General features: G+C 40.7%; 1 long non-coding RNA gene and 1 pseudogene across 1 annotated transcript; one reads left to right on the top strand and one right to left on the bottom strand.

Annotated features, from left to right (window-relative positions):
* The first annotated feature begins 447 nt into the window (after positions 1–447).
* LOC130602691 (hyaluronidase-4-like) lies at positions 448–1,793 on the top strand (annotated as a pseudogene).
* A 9,606-nt stretch (positions 1,794–11,399) lies between these two features.
* On the bottom strand, positions 11,400–26,173 carry LOC130602682 (uncharacterized). The gene is made up of 3 exons (XR_008972959.1): positions 25,859–26,173; positions 17,817–17,895; positions 11,400–11,546 (listed from the first exon to the last, which is right to left on the bottom strand). It is a non-coding gene; the product is annotated as an uncharacterized LOC130602682 (long non-coding RNA).
* Between the last annotated feature and the right edge of the window lie 84 nt (positions 26,174–26,257).

The raw sequence follows: 26,257 nt of genomic DNA, 5'->3' as shown, positions 1-26,257 counted from the left end.
GCTCAAAGAATAAGGAAACTGTTTCTTCATCATCCTGTTAACTGCAACAGCCATGGCCTCTAAGACACCCTGGGCCCCCACTGAAGTGATGGCAGTATCCTTGGTGATTTCAGTAAGACCTGGATTGATGAGACATACAATTGTGGTTCTGCTGACTTCCATAGACTTACACTGATTTACTTCATCTGGGAATCTTCCCCTTTTCTTTGGGTTAGATTGTGCTCACTTGTGTTAGCAAGATAGATACCTTAGAAGTGGCTAATACAAATTCATATAGCTGTATATGGAAAGGTAATAATAATGCCTCTTCTGTTATGTTCTACAGAAAAACTGGGAGATCCACCTAATGTTGTCTGTTAAGTCATGTAAGTATTTCCTGAAAATGGGACATGGTTTTGCATTGTTCACCCTTCAGCATGACTGCACATTTCACTCATCTGGACTTCCCTTGCTGTGAAAACAGCCCAGCCACCAGTGTAAGAGAGCAAGCCTTTCTTACACACTTGGAATGGCCAAAAGACCTGGGCTCCCTGAGGTGCAATGTCATACTGAACCTGCAAATGTTCCATATGATTGGAAGCCCGTTAGCTAAAGCAAGAGGGCAAACATATCACAGGAAGACCCTGTTAATGGTGGCCTACCCTAGAACTTCAGTTTGAAAACTCATCTGGAAAAAAACGGCCATGACTTTAACTACTACATCCCAGACAAGGACTTCAGTGTATAAGTTATTACAGAGTGAGAACACTGGAGACCTCAGTGGGCCTGCAACTGGGATGCAAAAAAAAGTATGTAGAAGAAAATCCAGGAAATTCATAACCAAAATGGGAGTATTTCAGGAAATGATGTTGAACATTTGGCCAGTTTCCTTTGAAGAAAGTGCAAAGCTTTTATGAGGGAAACAATTGCATAAGGAATGAAAGCAGAGCAGAGGGCCTTTGGGGATACTATTTATGCCCTGACTGTCATAATTACAATTTCCATGATCAGAACTACATGAGTTCCTGTCCAGAGAGTGAAGTTACGAGGAGCAATGAACTTTCCTGGCTCTGGGATAGCAGTACAGCCCTGTATCCTTCCATTAACATCAAGAAACCCCTTGGAAACAGTCGAAATATTTTACACTTTTCTCAGTTTAGGCTGGATGAATCCATAAAAATTTCCTTTGTGACATCCCAAGATTGTGCTTTGCTTGTATTTGTGTACACTTGACCGGTTATAGAGATGAACCTTTATTATTTCTCTCTATGGTAAGCTTTTGCTGGAACAATGTGGGCTGCATTTATGCTTTACCCGTTCTTGCAGATGGTGCATCAGGATGGAAAACCTCCTACTCGGGCCAGCTCTGCTGGTTCATGTTAATTGTCCACATGCTTTAAAGAGCTCAATGTTCTGAAGAAAAAATACAGCCTCAAAAACTGGTGTTTTTTTTTCTTGTTTTGCTTTGATTCATCCCTATGCTATACTCCATCATGCATTTGAATGAATTAAAAGGATTTCAGCATTTTGATGTAGTATGTAGAAGACAGTTAATACATTAATCCTCCCTGATGTACTTTCTTCAGCTCAGGTATGCATTCACTTAACTAATCCTCAGATAGCTGCCCCTTTTATAGAAGGGAAAATGAGGCAGAGATGTTAGCAGCTTGCTCAGTGTTACATCAGAATGAGAAGTTGAAACCAGCAGTCTTTCTGCATGCCTCCATCTTAAACACATTTAGTTTAGTCCCATACCTACCTGAAGCAGGCAAATGGTGGACCAGAACCACGGAGCTCTGCTCACATCAGCTGAACGCACAAGTATTTTCAAGAAGTACCTTACCTTAGTCCTTCTTCATGTCATTTTGGACATCCTCACAGAAACTGGGTGAAGACAGTAGTGAAAAAGCAGCATACCCTATCTGTCACAGCCCTGGCTTCATCTTCCACTGTAGACTGCACTACCAGCAAGTCTCAATTTCTGTGTTTCAGAGTTTAGCAAGTGAGCTGTATTGCCATTTTAAAGGCTATGTTAAGTCTTTCAGACCACATACAGAGTCTGAAGCTGGCACCTTGTCTGGGAAAGAGCATTAGCTCTCTCTCCTATTAGGTCCCACTACTCTGTTAGCACTGCCATCACCCACTACGCTGCCCACAAAGGGACTGCCCTTCTCTCTGTCTTGAAGGCAAATGCTTATTTTTAGGTATTAAAGGAAGTACAGACACCTGTTGTTATCCATGTTACCCTTCCTTAGCCCTGTAAGAAGAGGATATATGGACATAAATAACTGCTTCAGGCTGGTGTGCATCCCCTTTGACATTTTATGCCCAGTTTCCATATCTTTTCCCCTTCAGGCAGCTAGTTCCTGTAAAGTTTTTCTGCTTTGATTCTTGATGTGTGGAGGCCCTTTGTCCTGGTTTCAGCTGGGATAGTTAATTTTCTTCCTAGTAGCTGGTGCAGTGCTGTGTTTTGGCTTTAGCATGAGAATAATGCTGATAATACACCAATGTTTTAGTTGTTGCTAAGCAGTATGTACCCTGATCAAAGACTTTGCAGTCTCTCATGCTCTACCAGTGCGGAGGGATACAAGAAACCAGGAGGAAGCAGAGACAGGACACCTGACCCAAACCAGCCAAAGGGGTATTCCATACCACAGCATGTCATGCCCAGTATATAAACTGGGGGGAGTTACCTGGAAAGCCCAGATCACTGCTCAGGTCAGGCTGGGTATCAGCCAGTAGGTGGTGAGCAGTTGTATTGTGCATCACTTGGGGGTTTTCCCTTTAAGTTTTAGACCTCACTCTTCCCACTCTTTATTATATTATTATTAAATTGTTCTTATCTCAACCTATCGCTTTAACCTTTTTCCAGTTCTCCCCATCTCACTGGGGTTGGGAAGAGGGGACAGAGCCTTAGGCTGAGTGAGTTGCCACCTGGGGTTAAACCTTGACATCCTCAGTCTCTCTTAAATCAATGATGATATCTAGGGAGTCACTTGCACATCAATGGTCTTTCATCTCCAGTGCTTGGGCATAGTAATTTAATTGTTGCTGAGCCTTAATCACTGTTTAGTTAAGGATAAACATCCAAGCACCAAATACCCTCTCCTTACATCTTGCAATATGATAAAAACGTACAGTGAAAGACGTGTCTCTGAAACAAACCTAGGAAGAGCACAAAAGTTAAAACTGAATTTCTTAAGATTCACCAAGTGTTGCATTTTCCCTTTCATGTAAGGCTGTACAATGCCAACATTCTCTCTCCTATAGTGTGTGCCTATTTACAGTCACTTTTTCTAAGGTGTTTGTAAGAATGTCCCAGGGAAAGCAATGGGAAAAATGCATGCCTTTGGTATCACAGCTTTCAAACAGAGAGGGACTGGAAAACAGCTGATTGACATAGTAGAATGGCTCTTTCCTTCCCCTTATCAGCAAAAACAGAACTGAGGGAATGCTGAGGGGAATTCTCATGTTAAAAATTCTTCTTTAATGAAAAGATTTTAGTTGCTTCTGGTAATTGATATGAAATAATTTTAATTAAACTTTGCACCAAAGTAAATGAAAACAGTTGGTTTTTTTTCCCCAGTGTTTGTTCACTTGCTTATTACCAACACCTAAAGCAGTACCTAAGTTTGCAACTTTTGTTTAATAATCTCTGTGCTCTAGACAACAAATCTTTAACCACAATAAAATATAGTTCATATGGACAAGAATGAAAAGAAAATGTAGTCTGAGGGACAGCCACATAGCAAACCATTGGATTACTTTAGAAAGACTGAAATGCTGAATTAGCTTGACAGTGATGCCTTTACTCTTTTCACTGTACCCAGATTTTCTTAACACTATTGGGCAGAGTACCCTGGGAACTGAAGGCATTGTTACTTGATGAGTTATGTATTTAATTTCTTCAGATTAAGCCTGTGCTTGATTTAAATGCAATGTGTAAGATCCTCATTTTATCCTATGAATAGACACTGATGGACTGCACCAGTGATGAATACTTGGTACCAGCAGAGCTGACTACTTAACCAGTCCTTGCTGTCCTGCAGTCAGGATGACCATGGAGCATGGTCAGTTCTTCCTGGCTCAACAAGGTCTTTTGAGGCTCACAGGCAACCAGTGGCAGGATAGGAAACCAATGGCTAATAACAGGGATTTTGGAAGACAGATCCTCAATACTTATCATCCTGGTCAGATTCCTTTCCAGCTGAATAAAACACGAGGAAATCATCTAGAGCCTGATTAGCATATCAGCAGACCAGATTAGGTGAACCAGTGGTGCTGAGCCATTTGTCAGGTTATGGGAGCTCTGTGTTTGTGGCTCTGTGTGGGCATCTAAAATAAAGCAGGATGCTGAGATCAGATGGACAGGCTTTGTATTACATGGTATCAGACCTAGACATATTAAAATTAGTGACTGATTTCTGAGGCTCCGTCATGTCCTGGAGCTTTCAGACACCCAATTGAGGTGCAAAGGGCTTTAGCAACTTGCGGTCCCCAGAAAACACCACAGTCTGTGGACCTACAAAGAAGCCATGTAGTATCCTATAAACACAGGTAATGATGGCATGGCTGTGTGTAAGACTGTGTGGGTCCAGAGCTGATGCAGATGCTTCAGGGACTTGCATTTGTGACCTGACTGAGTTGGAAGGAAGTTTACTCCCCTATTCACATTGACTCTGACAGAAACCGCAGCCGAATATTTACAAAAATTGGCTGAAGTAATTGAATTTGCTGAAGACAATTGAGCACTTACTTTCAGCCATTCATTCTCATGCTGGCTGGGTTTTCTGTACTACCTGCCAGGAGAAATGCAGCCTAGAACACCCATTCCACACAGCTTTAAGGTCAAAGTCTTTTCTCATGGCAAAGTTTGATGTCTGTATCTAGAAAAGGAATAAACAAGTAGCCATAAGACAAATAAGGCATGTTTAAGACCTGTGCTGGTCTCCCTGCTTTTTTTCTATGTGACCCCAGCAAAGATTTGAAACATACCATCCAGCTCCCACTGGCCTCCATTATTCCTTTTGTGCCAGAACCTTAAAGATCTCATCAGGCTTAGACATTTGTGATTTCACACCTTTTAGCAGCCAGCTCTTTAACTGCTAGGAAACTAGAAAGTCATCTAAAGCCTAATTAGCACATCAGCAGGCCAGATTAGGTGACCCAGTGATGCCCAGCAATTTGACAGGTTCTGGGAGCTCTGTTTGTGCCTCTGTGTGGGAAAGTAAAATGAAGCAGGCTGTTGAGATCGGGTGGACAGGCTTTGTATTACATGATATCAGACCTAGCCATATTAAAGAGCAGCCAGCTCTTTAACTGACTGCTAAGAGGTGCATTCTTCAAATATATGCTATTCATATAGTGTATTCAAAATATGCTTCACTCTTCAAATATGTGCTATTTACTCTTCAAATACATCCTGTTATCCTCATATCTATCCTCAGTGAGTTATTGCCATAAAAATCATTTTAGATAAACAATTGTAAGGTGAAAAAACATCATGTTACTAGAGTTCTGGAAGGGAAGTGAGAAAAACTTTCATTATTTTTTTGACAAAACTCCATTGTAGAAACAAATATTTTAAATTCCATTTAAGGTGGGGAGACTGTGACTACACCACAGCCAGTCAATAAGAAATAAATTGAATTTAGAATGATCCTTCTTTAACAGAAAAAAAAATAAATTTAATTCATGCTATTTCTCTCAAAAATTAGATGTAGGAGATCCACTGAATACATTCGAATGCACATTTTTATGGGGAAGAAAACGAGAGATATTTTGTTTGAATTTTTTTTTGGTGGAATGGCTTTCTCAGGAAGATGCAATTTGTTAAAGGCAAAGTGCAGATTGTGGTGGATTTTTCAAGGGAAACGTGTAAAAATGATTCATTTGACATTCTGCTCATACTGTAGGACTGAAGTACAAGCTAATATCAAACAAAATATCTCTTAATTTCTTCTGAGCAGCACTGGATTAGATGTTAGTTTTGAGTCTTCTTGCTGTCTTTGTTACTGTCACATCTTAATGCCTGTAGTAACTAAACAATGGAAAAGAGAACCAATAAAACATAAGATCAAATTTCAGACTCTTCCATGACTATGTTAAATTAGGAGCTGTCTGTAATACATTAATGTATCTTGTATAAATGTTTCTTATATATAAATATAACGTATCTTACATAAATGATATTCCTTCGTGCTCAAACATGCATCTAGGTACTCAGGCCCTAATTTCTCCCACCCAGTATATCCATTGAAGTGGGACAACTAAATCAAAAGCTAATGTGTTAGTGGGCTTCTAATGGAGTAGCTCCTGAGAGCAGCTCCTGAGGACCACTTCAAGTGCAGTAGGGGTTAGCTGGTTTTGAGATAAATAGCCCTTGGGCAGATTCTGTTGGAGATGGCAGTTCCTATATCCCACCTCATTATCAACCCATGCACATAAGCCTTGGTTTGAATCTGGGTCACATTTCCTCTTTAGGCAGAGGTGCAGTGCCTTTTTATCAAAGCACAAACAAGCTCTGTCATATTGCTTCCTTTCATTGAGAGATATAAGGCTGTGGTTTTTTTTGCAGTGGCTCAGGCTTTTTTTTTGAGTGTTCTGCATTCAGAGGAAGAGCTCAAAATCCAGGTTACACTGAGAATTGTAATTTTTAAGTATTACAGCCCAGGTAAGCAAACAACAAAGCACAGGCCAGTGCAATGAAACTGAGCTTTCAGATGTTTCAGAAGAATCTATTCAACAGTATTGGTAGGCCAGATGATTTTGTAAGGTTCAAGGAGCCAAGATCTGTGGTTTGGCAGAGATGACTTGCGAGGTGATAGAATGAGGAGATGCTTCCCAAGCCACGGCAGGTTACCCTCCCACAGCAGGGTACCCTGCATGCAGAGTCTGTTCTCATGGGGAAAGCTGAACCAGGTGCTCCTTCTGACTCCTATGCTAGCATCCCTTTCATTTTGAGGCTGGACACCCAGGCTATGTGAAATCTGGTATGAATTTGTGTCAGCTGCTCCGCTAAGATCAACCGCCTCTCTTCTGTTCTCCTATGAGCAGCATTTCTGATTTCCAGTTTTATAACTTTTTGGATTTCTATTTTCTTCTCTTCATTTTTCCTGTTGGCTACATTTTGTGATCCTCAGCTGGTGTGCTGGCATTTTCAGATTTCTTTCCAGGGATCTAACTATGATAGAGCATCCTATAAAGAATCAGGCTGCTTAAACTTCAGACTGTTGGTTCCTCTCAGTAGCCATATCCTTAAGATTTAGGCATGCTAAAACTGAGCATTATGGTGACCAAATAAATTTATTGATTTCTGTAGGAGTTAGAAACCTAAACAGGCCTGAAAATCTGCACCTGGGCTCTCAGCAGCTGCATGGTTAAAACTGTCTCACATGATATGTAGAACATAATGCAGCATTTCATAACAAAACTGTTAGTGCAAATAAATATTCTAGCTGTAGGTGGTTTCCCTGCAGAAAATTAAAGTTCAATTTATGTTGTTATACCTGCTAAATGGTGGTGATAAAATTAAGTAATCTCTGTACATCCATGAGAATGGATGTTTTTAAGTATAACAAACATACATTCTCTTATTATAGTGCAATTTGTGATTCTTCTTTTCATGTTTTGTGAGTCTAAATATTTTATAGTAATGTCATGTGAAAATAATAAAATATGAAACTAAAAATCGGAGGACATGATAAGCATAAAAATATTTTACTCATTGCTTTTGATGGTCCTACCAAAGCCATATGAAGTCAATGGTAAGCTTCCCTTGGTTTCAATAGGCCTTGAGTCAAGCTGGGGTGCCTCCTGGGAAATTACACCACAAGGGTCTTGAGACCTTGATAGGGTGCCTCTTCCATGCTAGAACATTCCTAAAATGGATCAGAAGGCATTCATTACAAGCAAAAACAAGTTTTGAAGCAGTTTGTTTAGCTTTTGTGTTTACCTAAACACAAAAGATGACTAAAAAGCATCTAAAAGACCTTATTATCTAAGTTGTTAAAGGTTTTGATAAGCTATTAAGCATTCAGATAGCCAATAAATATAAGCATTCAGATAGCCAATAAATAGTCTATGTGATTTGATGTTTAAGAATATTTATTGGTGTAAGGTATGAGAATAACCTTAAATGTTCTTTCACCTAGCCAAAAGATTAACAAAGTCAGCTAAAAATCTGCATGTATCTTGCTAATAATTGAAACCATGTACAATTTTCAGTACATCTAGTCTTTTAGCAGAGGCAACCAAGGTTATTGAAATGTAGCTGTAGCGCTGAATGAGAGCAGGACATAAGAAAAACTGCTCTGACATTACTACCTGCTGGTCACCCTCCTAGGCTCTTCTGTAAGTCACTTTGAAATGGAAAATCTTATACTAATTCTGAATTTCAGGTTATATGGAACTTTGATTTGCAGCAATTTTGTGGTATTGACATGTTGTACCACATTTCCTGCTGGCTTTATGTTGACAAAGGTATCTTCTCTTTTTGCTTCCACCCTAGCAAACAACAGATGTTTGAAGCTGGCACCTACTTGCAGTCATACCGTGAAGTGTCTGTGCAATTCATGGCCTTGTTTCTTCATCTAGACCTAATCAGGCAAAACCCATCTGCATGTGTAGCCAGTTAGGAGGTACAGATACAAGTGGCAGCAAGGTTAAGTCAGTGTTTCAATTGAAATCAGAAATTCTGACCTGGTGCAGGCAGCCCTTGTCCCAGTCACCTTAACTTATTCAGCACTAAACTATTATCCTCCCATTAGCCTCGAGGCAGCTGAAAGGTAATGCTGCACCATTGTGCTCATTACTGCTACTTGATCTTACAGACAAGGATTTTTCTTTATCACTCATCTAGTTCCAGATGTCTGGATGTTGTTCTGAATCCCAGACTGGGTCTTTGCTGCAAATCAGTTTGACAGCCAACTGCAAAACAGATTTGCCCTGGAATAATTTGGGTAAAATGATGGTTAAACTCAGCAATAACATTGTTAAACACTGTACAGATTGAATTGCACATTCATTTTAATTGTATGCTGTATTGAAATGGATGTACTTAGGTCTCCTAAGTACGCTTAATGAGTCAGATTAATAGGAGTTTGTTTGTATTACTCTCATTTTCATGTAGGGGATTTAAGAGTAACTACCTACCTGAGTTCTAGTACTTTCAGTTATGACATTATGTTTATAATGAATAATTTAATCACCACTGTCATTGTATTGAGAATAGTGGAACAAATTACAGATCTCTTGTATCCATCTGCATATACTTTCACCTTGTGGTCGACTGGTAGAAGTCTGGGGTATGTAATGTTCTGAAAATTACATAATTACATTTAAATCATTATTTATCAAACCCTAACCTGATGAATCAACATAGAATTTTCTATTGGGCTCCCACTTAATTCAGGATTTTCTGAACAAGCCTGTCTTAAATAAAAAAAAAATACATATTACAAAATACAATACCTCTGAATATATTCAGAGGTATTGTGGCTTTCCTCTGCTATGTGAACTTAGCCAGTGGGGTTGCTTATTCAGATGACTCTTCATGGACTGGTATACTATGAACTCCCTACAATGAATGAAGTCTCAGCTCCATGTGAATTGCTCAGTATTTAGAAATGAGATATTAAGTGTTGTTACAGACTTCTGTTCTTCTGATTCTTGGGGAATTTCTGTATGTGTTTTGCCTACAAACATGTTTTGAGAGAGTGAGAAAGGAAAAATACAGCATGAGCTAGAACAGCTTATAATCACCTATTAATATATGTGTCAGAAGATTTGGATTCAAGTTCTTTCCTTGTTTTGACAGAAGTGTCAAATCATCATCCTATCCAAAAAAGATGTTTCAGATGCTTATTCAAACAAGATTTGTAGTTCAGCCCATGCCTCTCTCTAAAGGAAAGATAAGCCTCCCAAACAGAAACTGACTATTCCGCTATTTGAAGGGTAGTAAAACTGTGTCTTCATGATGGCAATGAATCTATTTTCTGCTAGTATTCTGGGTCATTTTAGAAAGCTCTTCCTGAAATCTGTGTTTCTGTAAGGATTCTCTCTCAGCAGACAAGGAAGATGATGTTGAACTCTTCTGGGACTGGCTGCAGTTACATCTTAGATGTGTCTGTGAAAAAGTGGCTCTCTCTTTAACTTTCACTGGATGTGGCTGTCGAAGACTTGAGCATTGATTCTCTGGAGAATTTGTTTAGATCTGGAGCAGCTCTGCAGCTTCCTGCTGTATGTGGACTTTGCTCTTCAGCATAGAACAACCTGGCCTTTTTCCAAATCTTCAGGCACAGGTCATTGAAATGATCACAGTACAAAAGGTGAAGTCTTTCCTAGTCATCACTGATTCTGCAAGAGCCATCTGTGTTAAGCAGATTGAACACTGGCTTGTTTCTCTGAGAAAGTGGGAGGAGGGATTGCAGATGAGCATTTAGGGAAAAGTCTGTAGTTTAAAAGCTGGATTTTTGAAATGAAAACTACTACATGCCTCTGTTTCCAGGAAAATCACTATTAGAAATCAACACAGACTTAACTGGCATTCAGTTACGGCAACATGAATACAAATGATTTACTTGTAACTCCTTGGAGGGAAGAAGTGGATGTTTCTATAGGTGGTAAAATCCTTTTCTTCACTTTCAATATACTGGTTTTATTTTAATAATAGAAATTTTCTCACCCTTTTTAATATTCTGCATTGTGATATATTACAAATATAAAAAAATGATCTAATTCTATTAAAGTTAGAAAAGTCTTTGGTTGTATTTTAAATGAATACAGGATTAAAGAATATGTGCCATTTACAGTGTGGTCTTGCCTTTATCTAAGTGATTATTAGAGTTTCTGATTGGTAAAATGAAATATCACCACTCCGTAACACATGTATCATGGTCTTATCTTGATAGAATATAGAATTCTGTAGCAGTGACTTGCTTACACAGCAGTGAAGAGGATGGAGAAAATGGAGTATGGCTGTACTTATCTCCAGAAATAAGATGTGTACACTGAAGAGCAGCAGCCCCAAACCCATCCTGCTTCATTAGGCAGCTGAAGGAAACATAGGAAACATTACAGTGACATTATCAGGTTCACAAAAGTTTTCTAAAATACATAGCTGCTAAAAGTAGACCAATACATCCGACTTGCCTAAAGTTATGAAACAAGTCCAGGCAATGTTTGTTTGTCTCCTAAGACAAAGTCATTGTTACCAAAGAAAAGACAGATTCTGGAGCTTGACTTGCCTTCCTTTGCCATGCTAATTCTCCCAAGGCCATTCAGGTCCTGGGCCTTTAGTTTCATTAGCACATTTGTCTGGGACACCAGCATGCTGAATGTTTGGGAAGCAGAACTGGAAAGAAAAAGGAAAAAAAAACGCAATGACTGTGCTGTGCACATAGGTCATATCCACACCGGCTGGGGAACTGGGCTTCACAAGGGATGCAGTCCAGTCCCACTGAGAGCTAGGAAAATCCTTCCAGTCACTTTGACACGCAAACTTCCATCCAAGAGAAGTGCAGGACTCTTAAAACTCAATTTTGATTCATGCGATAACTAACACACATCTGTAAAGGAAAACAAAGGCTTAAAATGTAAAATTTACTTCCACAGTTTGACTCTTATTCCTAAAACTTATGATGTTGATCAGGTCCGTGTGGGGTTTTGTGGTTAGTTTTGGTTGGTTATTTTTAATTTTCAGAATGCTTGCTCTAGGACTTGGATTGGTCCATAAGGAATCTGGTCCATAAGGAATACTTAAAAGTCAAAGAGCATTACAGCAAATGTGCTACCTTTCTGAATTTTAGCCAGCTGTTTGATATATAACATTGGCAGTTTAAGGCTCCTGCTGAATTTTTAAGCCATTTGGAAAATATATCAGAGACTCCAGTAGGACTTCCCTGATTTACACCAGCTGGGAATTTCACCCTGAGTCTTTTAGAACAGGGTAATAGCCAATCAATAAGAAAACATTTCAGTCGGTATGTGAAAAGTAGCACTCCTCTGCCAGTTCATTCCCTGGCTTTCCTGGTGGAATGTTTGCGAAGAAAATTGCCTCAACATTTTTAGTGGCTGCCGAGGTAGCAGTTACAGGTTCTGCTTAAAGCAGCTGCTATGGCTTCACGTGTTTTTGGGGACAAAGAGGAAGGAGCCTGGATGTATGTATAAGGGGGAGAAATGGGAATACAGACATATGGGACTTGTATGCTGGGATCATTTCTCTCAGCAGATGAGTAGGGAAAGGCAAATGACTGACTGTCAACATGGAGCCAAAGGAAGGAGCCTGATTGACTGTGTCAAATTGATATCCCACACGTCATCCTGGGAACCACCATTAGTCAAAACAGGTCTTACAACAACAGTGTGCCTAAAAGTAGGACCGGCTCTCTGATTCTAACCAGATCTCTAAATATGCATAGGAAGAAGGGCGGTACAGAAAAGGATGATCTGCATATGTTGTTGAGGTATTGATGCTCACTCAGTGTGTTGACCAAGTATATAACAAATAGATAGCAAAAGTCAAACACCCAACCTGAACAAGTGCTCAGCATGAGTCTGGACAATGTCTGCCCCCACTGAGGGTCCACAGCATTATTGGAGGTGTTGACAATAATCTTCTGAGTAACAGCTTCAAGGGCTTTTATAACATTTGCTGTAAGCGGTAATAACATTCGCCCATTTGCTTCTGCTGCCTGTAGTCCTAACATTTTGTCTTGCTGATTGATGGATTAGGTGCATGATTACATGGTATTTTTGGGGGTAAAACAGAATGTTCAAGGCCAAAGAGAAGACCTAAACTAATCTTAGGCCTAGTTTTCTACTTTTCCAGTGTCTGCATTTATGAGGCGGCTGGTAAACTGCTCCTATCAGACAGCCCAAAACTGATATAGTAACAGTGTCATGGTTTAAGCCCAGCCGGTAACTCAGAACCATGCAGCCACTTGCTCACTCCCCCCCACTTCCCCCCCGCTCCTGGAGGGATGGGGAGAATCGAAAGAATGCAACTCTCATGGGTTGAGATAAGAGCAGTCCAGTAACTAAGGTAGAACACAAACCACTGCTGCTACCACCAATAATAATAATGATAAGGGAAATAACAAGGGGAGAGAATACAACTGCTCACCACCTGCCGACCAATACCCAGCCAACTGAACAGTGATCTAGCCCTTCTGGGTAACTGCCCCCAGTTTATATAGTGGGCATGACGTGCTGTGGTATGGAATACCTCTTTGGCTACTTTGGGTCAGGTGTCCTGTCTCTGCTTTCTCCTGGTTTCTTGTATCCCTCCTCCCTGATAGAGCCTGAGACTCATAAAGTCCTTGGTCAGAGTAAACATTACTGAGCAGCAACTAAAAACATCGGTGTTATCAGCACTGTTCCCAGGCTGAAAGTCAAAAACACAGCACAGCACCGGCTACTAAGAAAGAGAAAAATGACTGCTACTGCTGAACCCAGGACATACAGTAATGTTGTTCACCTGTTCTTGCTAATATTTTTTTTAGTCATATGAAGAATGGATGGAAAAGGCCATTTAAAAGATGGGACATTGGCATCTCCCCATCTTGGATTCCTACCTCTCAGCAGCTTGGCTTGTGCAGCAGGTCTGCTGTTCTTGGCTGGGTCTGGAGCAGCAGGCACACAAATGGCCCAGGTGGAATTAGCTATTTTTAAGCTTATTTCTGTATCAGCAGAAATTGGAAGCTGATATATAACTCCAAAAGAGCATCAAATCTCTGTCAAATCCACTCCCACACTAAGCTCACATCCCATTTCCCTGAAATTAAAGCTTTACTCAGAGAAATCAGCTCCAGGTGGATGAATATCCTAGAATGTGCATTCATTAGTTACTACTGGCATAGCACAGTGAAGGTGGAGAGCATTACACAATCAACTGATAATGTCACTAATATGTGCTATTATTAAGGCTATTAAAATAGAATTGGCATTGTAGAAAATATGGTGTCATTAAATACGTATTAGGGCTTTATAATGAACTATCAGCATGACTGGTTCCATGCAGTCTTGGCAGGCAATTTAGAGGAACACGTTCACTTCCCAGCTTTGTAGTGCCAGCACTGTACTCTGTGGTGGGATTTGAAGGCAGAGAGCAAGAGCATCGTGTGAAGCCAGGCCTCGGGCATAGTGCTGCAAGCAGGCTGTGCTCTCTCGGACTGCCTGCACCCTCGGCTGCTTGCGCTGTGGTCTATCTGCACCCTGGGCTGCAGCACTGCCACCCTCCACATGCCAGTGAGCTCTGGGACAGGGAAAGGAATGGCCATGACATGCACCTGAGCTGTGTCCAGATGGAGTGTCTGAACAGTGCAAAGCTCTGGAGAAAAGAGGAAGGTAAGGGTGAGATGTGACCCAGTCTGCTCTGCAGTGGGTTGAAGCACTGACAGGTGAGTGGCTGGGCTACTTGGTGGCTGCCATTAGATAACTCCTTGGCTGGTTTATTGGCAGCTAGCTTTGCTAGTTCCCACACAATTACCATTGCTTTTCCATACTTGGAGGATTTCCTCCAGTGCTGGCTGGCAGAATATGGAGTACAGAAGAAATAATAGTTTTCATTTCTGAAGGAGAGCATTTGGCTGGGGTTAGTTTGCAAATGGGCTTCTCCAAGCATGCTCACTTTTTCTGGCTGGAAATTTTGTCTGGCATTTCCATTCATGTTCATGGCTACAGATGGGATCAGATAAATGATATTTGAACACTGGATATGACCATTTCAAGAAATGGCATGTCTATTTTGTACATGCTACAGATTCAGTGTACTTCAGACACAGCAGATGTTCCCTGCAGATCAGCCATAACACTTCTGCCACAGAAAGCCAGCACTTCCCAGAAGGTGCTGGACCACTGCTCAAGCCACACTAGGTTTAATCTATGTGGTATGACTGAAAACTCATAAAGCTTAATATATAAAACTCATAGAGCTTAATGCCTGTTGTTTTTAATAGTTAGTGGCTTTTAAGTCTCTCACATAATGATTCAAATAAATACCTGTTCTTTTATAGCCTGTCCAGCCTGTGAATCTTGAAATGCTATACAAAGGCCATAAACAACAATTTTACAATAGTCAAATTGTAGTCCAAAAAGACAGTCTTGCATCTGCCTGATGGCTGAGCCAAGAACGGGACAAGAGCCTCTGGACCCCAGATGAGGGTGCTACCCCCAAAGACAAAGGATGAACAGTATCCCACCTTACCACAAAGTATTGCAACTGTACATAGAATCATAGAATAGTTAGGGTTGGAAAGCACCTTAAGATCATCTAGTTCCAACCCCCCTGCCACGGGCAGGGACACCTCACACTAAACCACGTCACCCAAGGCTCTGTCCAACCCGGCCTTGAACACTGCCTGCAAAGGAAGACATTCCCAAGCACAGCACAGGGAGGGCCCAATGGCAAATGGTCCTTTCTTTGCCTCAGAAATCTATAACATTTCCTCTGGGGTCTTTCTCATGCTTTTTTCAGTGCTTGAGGTTAAAAGCACCGGCACAGTTCTTGTCAAGTCAGTGTAGTTATGGCAGCGTATGTCTGTTGAACTCCTGATGTGATCTGTTCTCAGCAATGCAGCTAAACATGAAGAATGATACCAGACCTATGGTCTATCTTTACTGGGACCTATGGCCTATATCTTCCATTCATTCAAATAAATGAGCAAAACAAAAATCACAGTCAGAATTGCATAAAAAGAACTAACACTGTGTACTGCAATCAGCAGGGTTTGTCAGAGTTTGCCAAGTGAAGCTCTGAGCAGTTTAACTGGCTTAACTGGTTTAGTTAAACTACTTCATGTCCTTTCTTGGATGCTTTTAAACTGGTAACGGTAGCTTTAATTCACCGGTGCTGCTCCTGTACAGCCCACGCTGCAGTGGTGGAAACAAAGCCTCCCTTGGTACTCGCATTCAGGCGTATGGTACCACTGGGAGAAAAGCTGTGAACCTCCCATGTGCCTCCCGTGTGTGGTTAGTGTTTATTTAGTTCACAGTATTAAACCTGAGGTATAGATACATAAGCACTATGAGAACTGTCTTGTCTACTTGATGAAAATGTTATTGCATATACAGAACTCAACATAAAGGAACCACATTCTGTGAAAAGGTATTTCATTATGTTGCCACCAAACCTATGAAATAGAACCTTCTTTAACTTTATTCACATGGTTTGCCTACTTCTTGAACACAATGCAGTACTTGAATTAAAATCTTTAGATTTTTATGCTCTGTATTTTTTAGGGCTAGGTTAATGAATAATACCCACAATTTTACTGAGTTATCTGAGTGACCTGATCTCTCTGCCCAGATCAATCAAATTCTCTCAAGCAAGCTTCAAGGCAAGTGTTAATGGGGAAAAATGTAAAATTTGTCTTTTAGAAATTTTCTCTCAAATAAAATGTGCTGTTTCCTCAAGAGGTTCTTTCAAGAAAACTTGCTCATTAAAATATTAATTGGAAACAGGCAGAAAAGGGTCACGAACAAAGTCATGTATCTGTTGAAATCTGCCTAGAGGAATGTGATTATCTAGTTTCTCAAATAGACTGTAACACTGATTGTAGCACTGATTTCATTGCATTGAAAAACATGGCAAGATAACCTTCCTAATCTTCTCTTTGCTCAGCAGAAGGTTTGGTGGTGTAGAAATGAACAACTAAAGTGAGAGTTACGACTTTTTTGTATTATTTCCTGGGAAAAGACCACTTCTAAAGTAAGGAAAACCTTTCTGGTAATTGAAAATAGAAGAGCGACATCACCTTTACTTATTCCAGACTTCACTATTGAGTGTATATTTTTACACAACACAATCCAAATCTTTTTCCAGGATGACTCAAGAGATAGGAAAAAAAAAAGATGTTTTCCTGCTGTTTGCCTTGGTAACTGTGCATCCCATTGCTGGCTTCCAGGGCTCCATGTTCTGAATGGTTCCAAGTCCCTTCCTGTGCTGTGAGCAGGAGCCTGGGCAGCTGGTGAAGCAGCACAGCAACAGGAACAACAAACCAAACTCCTCCATATGATTAGCCTGGCCATGCAAGGAGAGGGAATCAGAAATGCAGCCCATTTATACTAGCAGATGTTACACTGCTTCACTCCTGCTCATGAGGAGCAGGATTTGTACAGCTCCTTGACAGCTACTTCTACTGGATGGGGTTTCAGAGTAATCAGAAGAGGCCGTTCCTGGGTCTGCAGCAGCATACTGGTGTATGGGCAGAGCCTTTGTAGATGTGCTAGAGCTGCCCAAGCTGTAGCATTGCTTGCCGGTGAGCTGTGTCTAGTTTGACTAGGGAGGCCTGGTGCACTAGTTCAAGAGTCCAGTGAAAAGTACAAACACACTCACTGCAAGCCTCTGTCCATTGCACTTCTGACTCGTGATGATGTTTCAGAAGCGTGTAGATTTTCCAGTGGTGGGTTTCATTCTATTTACATCTCTGATCAGGAACTACAGTTTTTACATAGCACAGGGTGCTTCCGTCTGCGTACCGAGAGCCTTCACCCCTCCTGATTTCAAACACTGGAGGAGGTTGGGATCGCTTTGTTTGCTGTGCCAAGGAGTACATGCTGTAACAAGTGAATGTGGGCATAAGTGGTGTGCCACAAACCTCACTCTGTGCCACTTAGGGAAGGACTGGAAGAACTGGATTTCTGCCAGCCAGTATAAAGGTAGGGTAGGCTGGGAACAGGCAGTTCTGGTAGCTCTCTCCTGCAGAGCCTTGTAAGCAGCAGATCTCATCAGAACCAGGTAAAAAACCTCTGCATGAATTTGTTTATTTTGGTTTAAGCTTGCTACTGTTTGACCTGGGTCATTCCTGAGCAAAGGGCGGGATTCAGGTATATCCCACCTGACCTCCAGCTGCAGTCCCAAAGGGATATAGGACTCCTGTGCATCCTGTGTCATACCTGCCAAGCCCATGGAGATACCTGGAATAGAACAGGGTAGTTATAATGTACTGTATATAGACAGCTAAATCTCACCAAGTGTTTTTACAACTCTTTGCACTGAGGCTTTGAGGCTTTTGAGTCTGCATAAATTTGCTTTTAGAAAAGAAACGGCTGTGTCCTAGTGCAGGGGGACACTCACAAAGATTGTTTTCTGTGCTTCCTGATAGATGTGGACTGGTAGTAACCATGGTGAACCACGATGCTTACACCTAACATGCAGATGTTACCAGCCCTCTAAAAGACTTCTGCTCAGGTATTACCCAGCCCTCCAGACTGTTACACTCCTTTAGCATGTCAGGCTTTCCCAGTAATGTCTCTGCTTCACCCAACCCCTCTTGCCAGCTGGCTATGTAGAGACCTATTTCACATCTACAGTTCGGTGGGATTCTTTGGAAGTCTCATCTATGTGACCAGCTGAGAGTGACTTGCCAAGCATCTATAAAGCATATCTCCTGGATATCTAAGGGAGATACTGATGAACAACAACTCTACTGCATTTTAGTCAACAGCCTGGTATTGTAGGAAATGGATTTGAAAGACTTGTTTGCTGCCTTTGTTTGGGAGCAGAGGCTTAAGCCCAGGCCTCCTGCACTTCTGACTAAGATTGGTGAATCCTGAGGTAATGCAAAAAATAAGATCTACTTTTGGTGAAACATTAGAGTGGAAAAAACAGTGAGCTTTTGTTCCTTGCAGATACAATATGACTGTTTTCTCAGAGCAGTAAGCTAAAGATGAGGGTTCTGGGGCTGAGTACTAGCTGCTCCAGGGAGGGATGGGCAGCCATGGGTGACCCCAGCATGGGCCTTGCCCTCTTCAAAAGGCACAGCCCCTATAGCCAGGTGCTGGTAATGGGCCCACTGACAGAGCCAGAGGAGGCAAGTGATGACCCAGGTGCAAGGGCTGTCCAGCCCAGTCAAGAGCAGCAGGAGATGGAGCCAGAGATGAGACAACAGTGTGGGCCCAAGGCATTCACCCAGGAAATAGGGCCAGAGATGGGGCTGGAGACAGGCACCCCTCCTGCATTGCTGCGGCAAGGACCAACAGCCCCAGGCTAAGCTGAAATGGGACTCCAGTGCCATGGGCTGAGCTGGAGGGAGGCCCCAGGGAAGGCTGGGCAGGGACAGAAAGACCATCAGTGCCTTTGGGGGCTGCGGCAGAGAAGTATTTGAACCCCTTGAACAGTTACCAAGACAGCAAAGATAAGGACTCCATGCATGATATTAAGCGTATCTATGACACACAGTCTTTGGACTCTGTGACATAAGTACTTCTTGTAACATCTTGGTGCAGCAGGTAGAAGGCTCAGGTTCCCTAAACTCCCAGCAATGTGCCCTAGCTGGGTGTTTATCTTGAGAAAGGCAGGGCAAAAGAGTTTCTTGAAGTGAACAAGTAATACATTTAAAAACAAATCCCTGTAAAGTGAGGGCACTGCAGGCTGTGGATGAAGTGCTGGATTAAGACCTCTTGGAAATGCTCTGGCTTTTGTCTTTACCATCCTTTATGGCCATATGAAAGTCTATGATTGTTTTTCACCTTCAAAAGGTTTCTTAATTCATCATCTTCATGTGATGTGCTGTGGAAATACTAGCACCAATTGCTCCTAATACAATTTCTTTTTGTGACTGGAATGTACATATTTATTAAAGCATTGTCTGCCTCATTCAACCTTAGGATTGAATAGAAACAGGTCAGGAATATACAGTAATAGAAATATAAGGAAAATGAAAACAGATTTGAGGGAATCTTTTTTAGCAGCAAGCTACATTAAGCAAAAGATTAGCTCTACCACTCAGATTCTCTGCTGACAAGCTTGGAAAATCCTCCACATCACTTAGCATCTAAAATGCACAGTCCACCCCCTTTTTAGCACATTTTAGCACAAAGCTTCTAACTAGCCAGAAAAAAAAAGAAGCAAGAGCTTTATGCACAGGAATAGCAAGTAACTTAAAATTCACATGGCTTCCTTTGGGAAAAATATAGTTGAATTCTGTGGGAAGTATCTACTAAAAGCTGTTCTTGGAAGATACTGAGCATCATTTTATAAATATATTGCTCAATCTGTCAAATTTATTTACATGTACACAGACAGGCTTGCTATAAACATTACAGCACTGGTTACTGCTCTGAACAGTGTCAGTGTTGATAACAAGACTGTGTTTGAATTTTATTGTACACAGTAATTCCCACTGGTCTGGCATTGTATATGGGAAAATATGCACTTAACAGACATAAATTTGGGATTCAGTATCAAAAATAACTCTCAGAATCGACACGTGCTCAAGATGTTGCCTTCCTGCTAAATTAATGGCAACAGTAAAGGTAGTGGTATTTCAGAAAGTCACATTCTTCTGTTAAAGAGACATGGGGAAGGAACGTTGTGCTGGCAGTTAGACAAACTATTGGTACAAAATGATGGAGCCTGTTAATCTTTGCCAGCTCATGCTAATGGCAATAAAGCATTTGCTGTCACTTAGAAGTGTTTATCAAGGTACTACAACCATCTTTTATGCAGTTGAGCTATAAATGAAATAAGACTGGGTTTTGGGCTGTTACTACACCACCTATTTTTGAGGTAAGAGAACATCTTGCAGCCTGAGCAGGGCTTGCTGTATCCCTGTTTATCTGCACACTGAGGGGCCACATGTTACGATAAATTTGTGTTTACCATTAGTTCAACTGGTAGGTAATATAAAGCAAGATTATAGACGTGAGAATGGAAAAGGTTTTTTTCATTAAATCATAATTTCATCTGTCAAGAGACACCTCCCTCCTTTTCATAAAGAGATGAGAAGCAAAAGGAGAAAAGCACAGCAGGTAGGGTAGAAATGCAGGGTTAGGAATTCAGTTGCTTTTCTCCAGGACTAATGCCCTGAAGGGTAAGGCTCTGGCCATGGCATAAACCCAGCTCACGGCATGGTACCCACCAGCTACAAAGATGCAAACCTTGTTCCTGCTGCGGGTTGAGGTGTGGGTGCCCTGGGCCAGGTTTGACCTTCAGAGACTGGGCAGCACCAGGAGTTCTGAAAGAAACCCACAGGCAAACCCTGGGGGAAAGCAGGAAAATATTTGTAACAACTGTGAGAGATCTTTATTTTCAGCTGCATTTTCCAGCAGTCGTGTCCTCTTATTTCCAAGGGATCCGGATAATGCAACCCAGATGCTTCTCTGGCTATCACTTTAAAGACTCCAAAGATTTTTTTGAGTCAGGAAATGAAAAAATCCTTTTATACCAGTTTCGTTTCAACAAACGATTTTGCCTTCAGCTTTGTAACTTCTAACTAAATACAAAATGAAAATGAAAGCATCACTTCAAATGGCAAGCAAACTTCCAAATTTTTTTTTATATTGTTGCAACTTTCCCTTTTCACTGAGATTTTGTGTTGGAGAAAAAGTAAACAATTTCATACATCTCAGATATATGTTTAATTAAAAGTAGTGCCCTTTTTTAATGCAAACCAGTTTTTCTAGCAGCTCTACCTCCTGCATGTCAAATACTAAAGTCAAACTACTCTTTAAAACATTTGCTGGATGCATTCTGCAGAATGCTGGGTGTCATTTGTTCATTTCCACCTGGGCAAAGGGTGTTTAACATCTCAAAGCCTGAGACATTTAGAATGCAAATAAACAGGCGATGGAGATATTTTTTCTAACATTTAGAGTGCAGACTACAATCTGTGTTTAAGAATGTATTTTACCAACTAGTTCCAACTGATTTAAATAGAGTTCAGGCTTTGAAATGCTTTAAATACTTAAGTGGCTCTGTGGGCCTAAACCTTACTCTCTCCAGTCTAATGGGTATTGATAATGGTGATTCAGGGATTACAACACTGAAAATGGTATGATAAATACCTTCCAAACTGTAGTAAGAATCACAGCTAGAGAAGAAGGTTGAGAAACAGTCACCTGCACCTTTCAGTGATCCTTGGCAAAAGCCTAAAGAAAACTAAGTTTGAACTCTTAGGAAAGAAAGGAGAGTTTTCTTTCGGCTGTCACAGTGCATGCTCCTTGCAATAATTTCAGGGTTTTTAAACTGGAAATAGAAACAGTAAGAAAATGGCACAAGATATCCTGCTCTGATCCTACCTAAATCAAGAACTGAGAAATTACTGGAAATTGCATTAGAAGACCTTGCCTAGGAAAATTGCCTGGTTCAGGAAAATTCAATGAGTTGCTGTTACAGCTGGACAGCTTTTTTCAAGCTGAACAAAGCTGCTGAATATTCAGGTCCCTGAATTTCCTCTTATTTATGGAAATAATTTTTTAAATATTTATCCTTATGTGTGTAAAATCATATTCTATACATTACCCAACAACTGAGGCAATACAGAATGTCTAGAATGTGAAAAGGTCACAAAACCAGACACTGATTTTTCTGGCTTTGGCCAGAATTGAAGGTTCTTCTTTTTGAGGCTTGAATGCTGTTAGTTTTCTGCACTGCAAAGAGCAAACACATCAAAAAACTTACCCTCTCAGGGCCACAAGCCAGCTGTTTCCCTCTACCACATATAAACTGCAAAACTCAACGAAACACCACAATCCCCTGCTACTGTTGCATTTGCTACTGCTTCAGCAAAACTGCAAAGCTACAAAACTATTCTTCCCCCTCAATTTTCTGCTTTACTTTTGCAGGAATTCTCTATATCCCGTATCAAAATGTTATATCCAGCCAAGTTCAATGCTAGACATTCACCCATCGGCAAACAGCTGCTTCTGAAATTCTCCTTGGCTGAAATGTACCCCTGTGAGGTGAGCAGGATAATAAGGTTTTCTTTCTTGTAACAAAACCTTTGTGTGAGTCTGTTCCACATTGTCCTGCAGGACTAAGATAGTTAAGAATACCAACAACAGCTCCAATAGCTAATGGGCTTGTAAGCTGATTTGCATAATGAAAAATCTACACTAATTTTAACTAAATTGGAAAAATGGTGTTTGAAAGAAACTGTATTCTTCTCTTTGGAAAATAGTAAAATATGTGGAAAATTCATATGATCACTTTATTGCCAAAAAGACTGAGTATCAGTCTAAAGTTGAGGGAAAAGATAATATTTATTTATTATAAAACACAGTGATCCAAAAGAAAAATGTAGGCCAAATCTTAGGAAAATTTTATATGGTCCAATAGTACTGTGAATTCTTTGTGCAGAAATATTTAAACTGTTATTTTCCATACAGACATGTCAGAGACGTGATTGTCAACTGTGCAGGGAATTCAGTGTACCTGCATCTGCAGGCTGGATTTTCTGAAGATGGAGGTAGCACAGAGTGAGCGCTGGAGACAGGACAATTAATCCCTTGCACCAGGACACATGCCAGCTACTCAGTACCTATATTTGAGGGATCTTACACACCAGTGCACCATCACTTCCCTCCATAAATATAAATCACACACCTTTCACCAGTGCACTAATAGTTGCTATTACTCTTGCAATTGTCCAGGAGGACAAGGATGGAATAATGACAAAAGTAGAGGAGGAGTGGAACCAGAAAGGAGGAGTTAAAGCAGGTTTGTAGTGATTCCCTTCAAAATATCTTACACTTTGGGCCGTGAAAAAGCAGCAAAGAGCAGGGATTTTGGCTGCAGCCCTTTTGTATGTGAACATGTGAGGAAGTGTGGGCTTAACCCCTCTGCCTGCCTGTTCCTCTGAAGGGATAGGAAGGAATGCAGCTACAAGTTAGGTCACACCGTATACCCTGGCTACCTCATCTAAGCATCTGGGTCATTAAAACAGGGCAGCCAAAAAGGAGAATAAGTGGCTCTTTGCCTACTGCCCACATTAGTTGTCTCTGAAATTGGTACTCATGGGTCCTGAGTAGCCTCCTCACTGTAATAAAGAAACTTCAAAGAGCATCCTGTCTCCCCACCCAGGAACAGCACTGACTGTGAATGACACCTGAATGTTTGTGGCTTTAGGCATTTTGCTGCCTGACACATCTCATCCTTTACTGACCTAGATTCACATTTTGCAGTTGCTTTAGGGCATTCACGGAAGGCTGACTCCACTTTGAAGACAGAAATGTTATAAATGTCAAACACCCCAATGATTATTTACATGCAAACATACATTGTATCAGTCATTTACATAATAGTGATCAAAATGATAAGGTCAGAATTAAGCAAGAGGTCAAAAGTCAGCATTTTGTGTCTGAAAATAATGTGCCACTGAAAAACGCGACCAACTCTAAGCTGAGCTCAGGTAGAACGACTGACAGACATCCTATATCCTTTCCTTGGATGTCAGACATGGAGCTTTCAAACCTACGATGAAGTTGTTACACACTGCCTTCATGTGGCTCCTGAAAAGATTTTCACTGCAAGTTTTCACCATAAAAAAGCATCGCTGCAGACCAGTTGTTCCTGTGGCCCATTTGCAAAGCTACCCTCTCCCTCAGCTCGTGGCAATTTGACAGCCCTATTCCACTAAATTCTTTACATTCTCAATCTTCAGGTAACTCAAGAGCCTGGTTCTTCTCATAGCAGTCAACCAAAAAAGTGCATTAATTTTGATGGCACAGGATCGGATCCTTGGGCAAGGCGTTTTATCAGCTTTTTTCTCAGGATTTTTTTAGAGCTGGTAATGAATGCAGTAAATAAATGCATTTGCTTGACCTCCTCAATCAATATACATTTATTCTATTTTCTTTGTTCCTTCCCATCAGCAGCCTATAATTGCTTAGCATTTGGTTGCCTTTTTTACTCTCCCATCCTATTTCTGATTTGCTCTTTAATTCTCCCAAGTAAGGCCAAATTCTCTTCCTTTCCCCCCTTTATTAAGAAAACTCATGGTATAAGAAGGTGCTGACTCTTTTTAACCTCTATTTCCATTCTGCAGGGGGTTAGTTTTACCTTGCATGAACAAACTCAGAGTTATTCACAAATGAAAGCAAGAAAAGATCTACCTGTGCTTGATTTTCCCTCGGAGACAAGAAGAGCCACTGAATAAATAAATTGTATTTGCTGGGAACCAGAGTACATTTTCTGTATTAGTAGCAGTTCTCGGGAAATTATTTGTAGTAAATTGTTCAAGTTTCACAGGCCAGTGGGCATAGGGTAACTTAGTGGTAACAATCAGAGAAGGAAAAATCTTTCTCCCTCAAGGAAAGACAGATATTTGGAGAAAAATAATATAAAGGAGTTGTTCAGTGAAAGAGCTGTATAGAGGAACAGCAATGCTGAGAGGGAATAACAAGTCTCAAACTAGCAGCTTCATCTAACAGCAAAAGAATAGCAATTAAATTTTATGTAGTGGTGGGACATCATCGAGCAGTGTCCCTGCATTTGCAGGGACCCTACCTCAAAAATATGCTAAGTATTATAAGCAACTTAGATTAAAAGAATATGACCAGGAATTGAAGAGACCACTATATATATTAAAAAAAGATAAAAACAACTGACTACATAGTGATTCCTGGTAAATGAGGACAAAATCATAGGCTATAATAAAAATTGCTGGGGATACAAGAAAAGAAAGGATTTCTTTTGCATGTTGTCAAAGCTTATAAATAAAAATAGTGGATTAAACCTGCAGAAGGAAGGAAAGTTTGGTGAATATTAGGTTAAAATGAAAGTTGAAAGATTATCTTGTTCTATGGGAAGTATCCTAAAAGAGTACATGAAGCAGGGGATATACATACATTTTTAAATAACAGACCAAATGACCTATTAAACTTTATCTCACCTGGAAGATTCTTACAGCTATATTCAGAGAATGAAACGTCATTCACCTCAGTATCATTGATACTTTCAATAAAATAAGTTGGTCTGACACCCTGTTCTTGTATTAGAAAAATAGGAAATATTTTATTTAACATGTAAATTATCATTGCCTGAATTATTTTGGATAAGAACTAAAAGAACTGAAGCATTTTGGGCCATCATAACTCATCCTGCAGTTTTCTAATCCCTGCATGCAGGGACCTTCACTTGCAGCCCTAGCACCATTACCTGCAGAGAGATGCCAGGTTGTTTCGTATCATTCATCTGAATTCCTCCCATGTTCCCCTTCCAGAACTGATGGGGAGAATGATGCTCACTGTCAAAGACACTTCAATGTGCTGGGCCAAAGTTAATTACACAGGACTTAGGCTGGTTTATACCTGCTTATGACCCAGTGCATGACAATGCTTGCTGTGTTGGGAAATGAATGTGGAGTGCTACCCTACTCATGCATGATGTAACCATTAACTCAAGGGCAGTCACAGAGGAAGCTATAAAGGAGGTAAAATCAGTAGAGCATGGACAGTATTTGCTAAGTGCCAGCTGTTAATCCAGGGTAATGAGTTAATTTTTAAAGGAAGAACTTGCCATGAGAGAGTCATACATGCTCCCACAGCTCCTAGATGG

Source organism: Pezoporus wallicus, unplaced genomic scaffold, assembly GCF_028554395.1.
Source record: "Pezoporus wallicus isolate ANWC-B61680 ecotype Strahan unplaced genomic scaffold, APGP_CSIRO_Pwel_v1 contig_6966, whole genome shotgun sequence".
NCBI classification, from domain to species: Eukaryota; Metazoa; Chordata; class Aves; order Psittaciformes; family Psittacidae; genus Pezoporus; species Pezoporus wallicus.
This window is presented reverse-complemented; position numbering and strand designations above follow the sequence as displayed.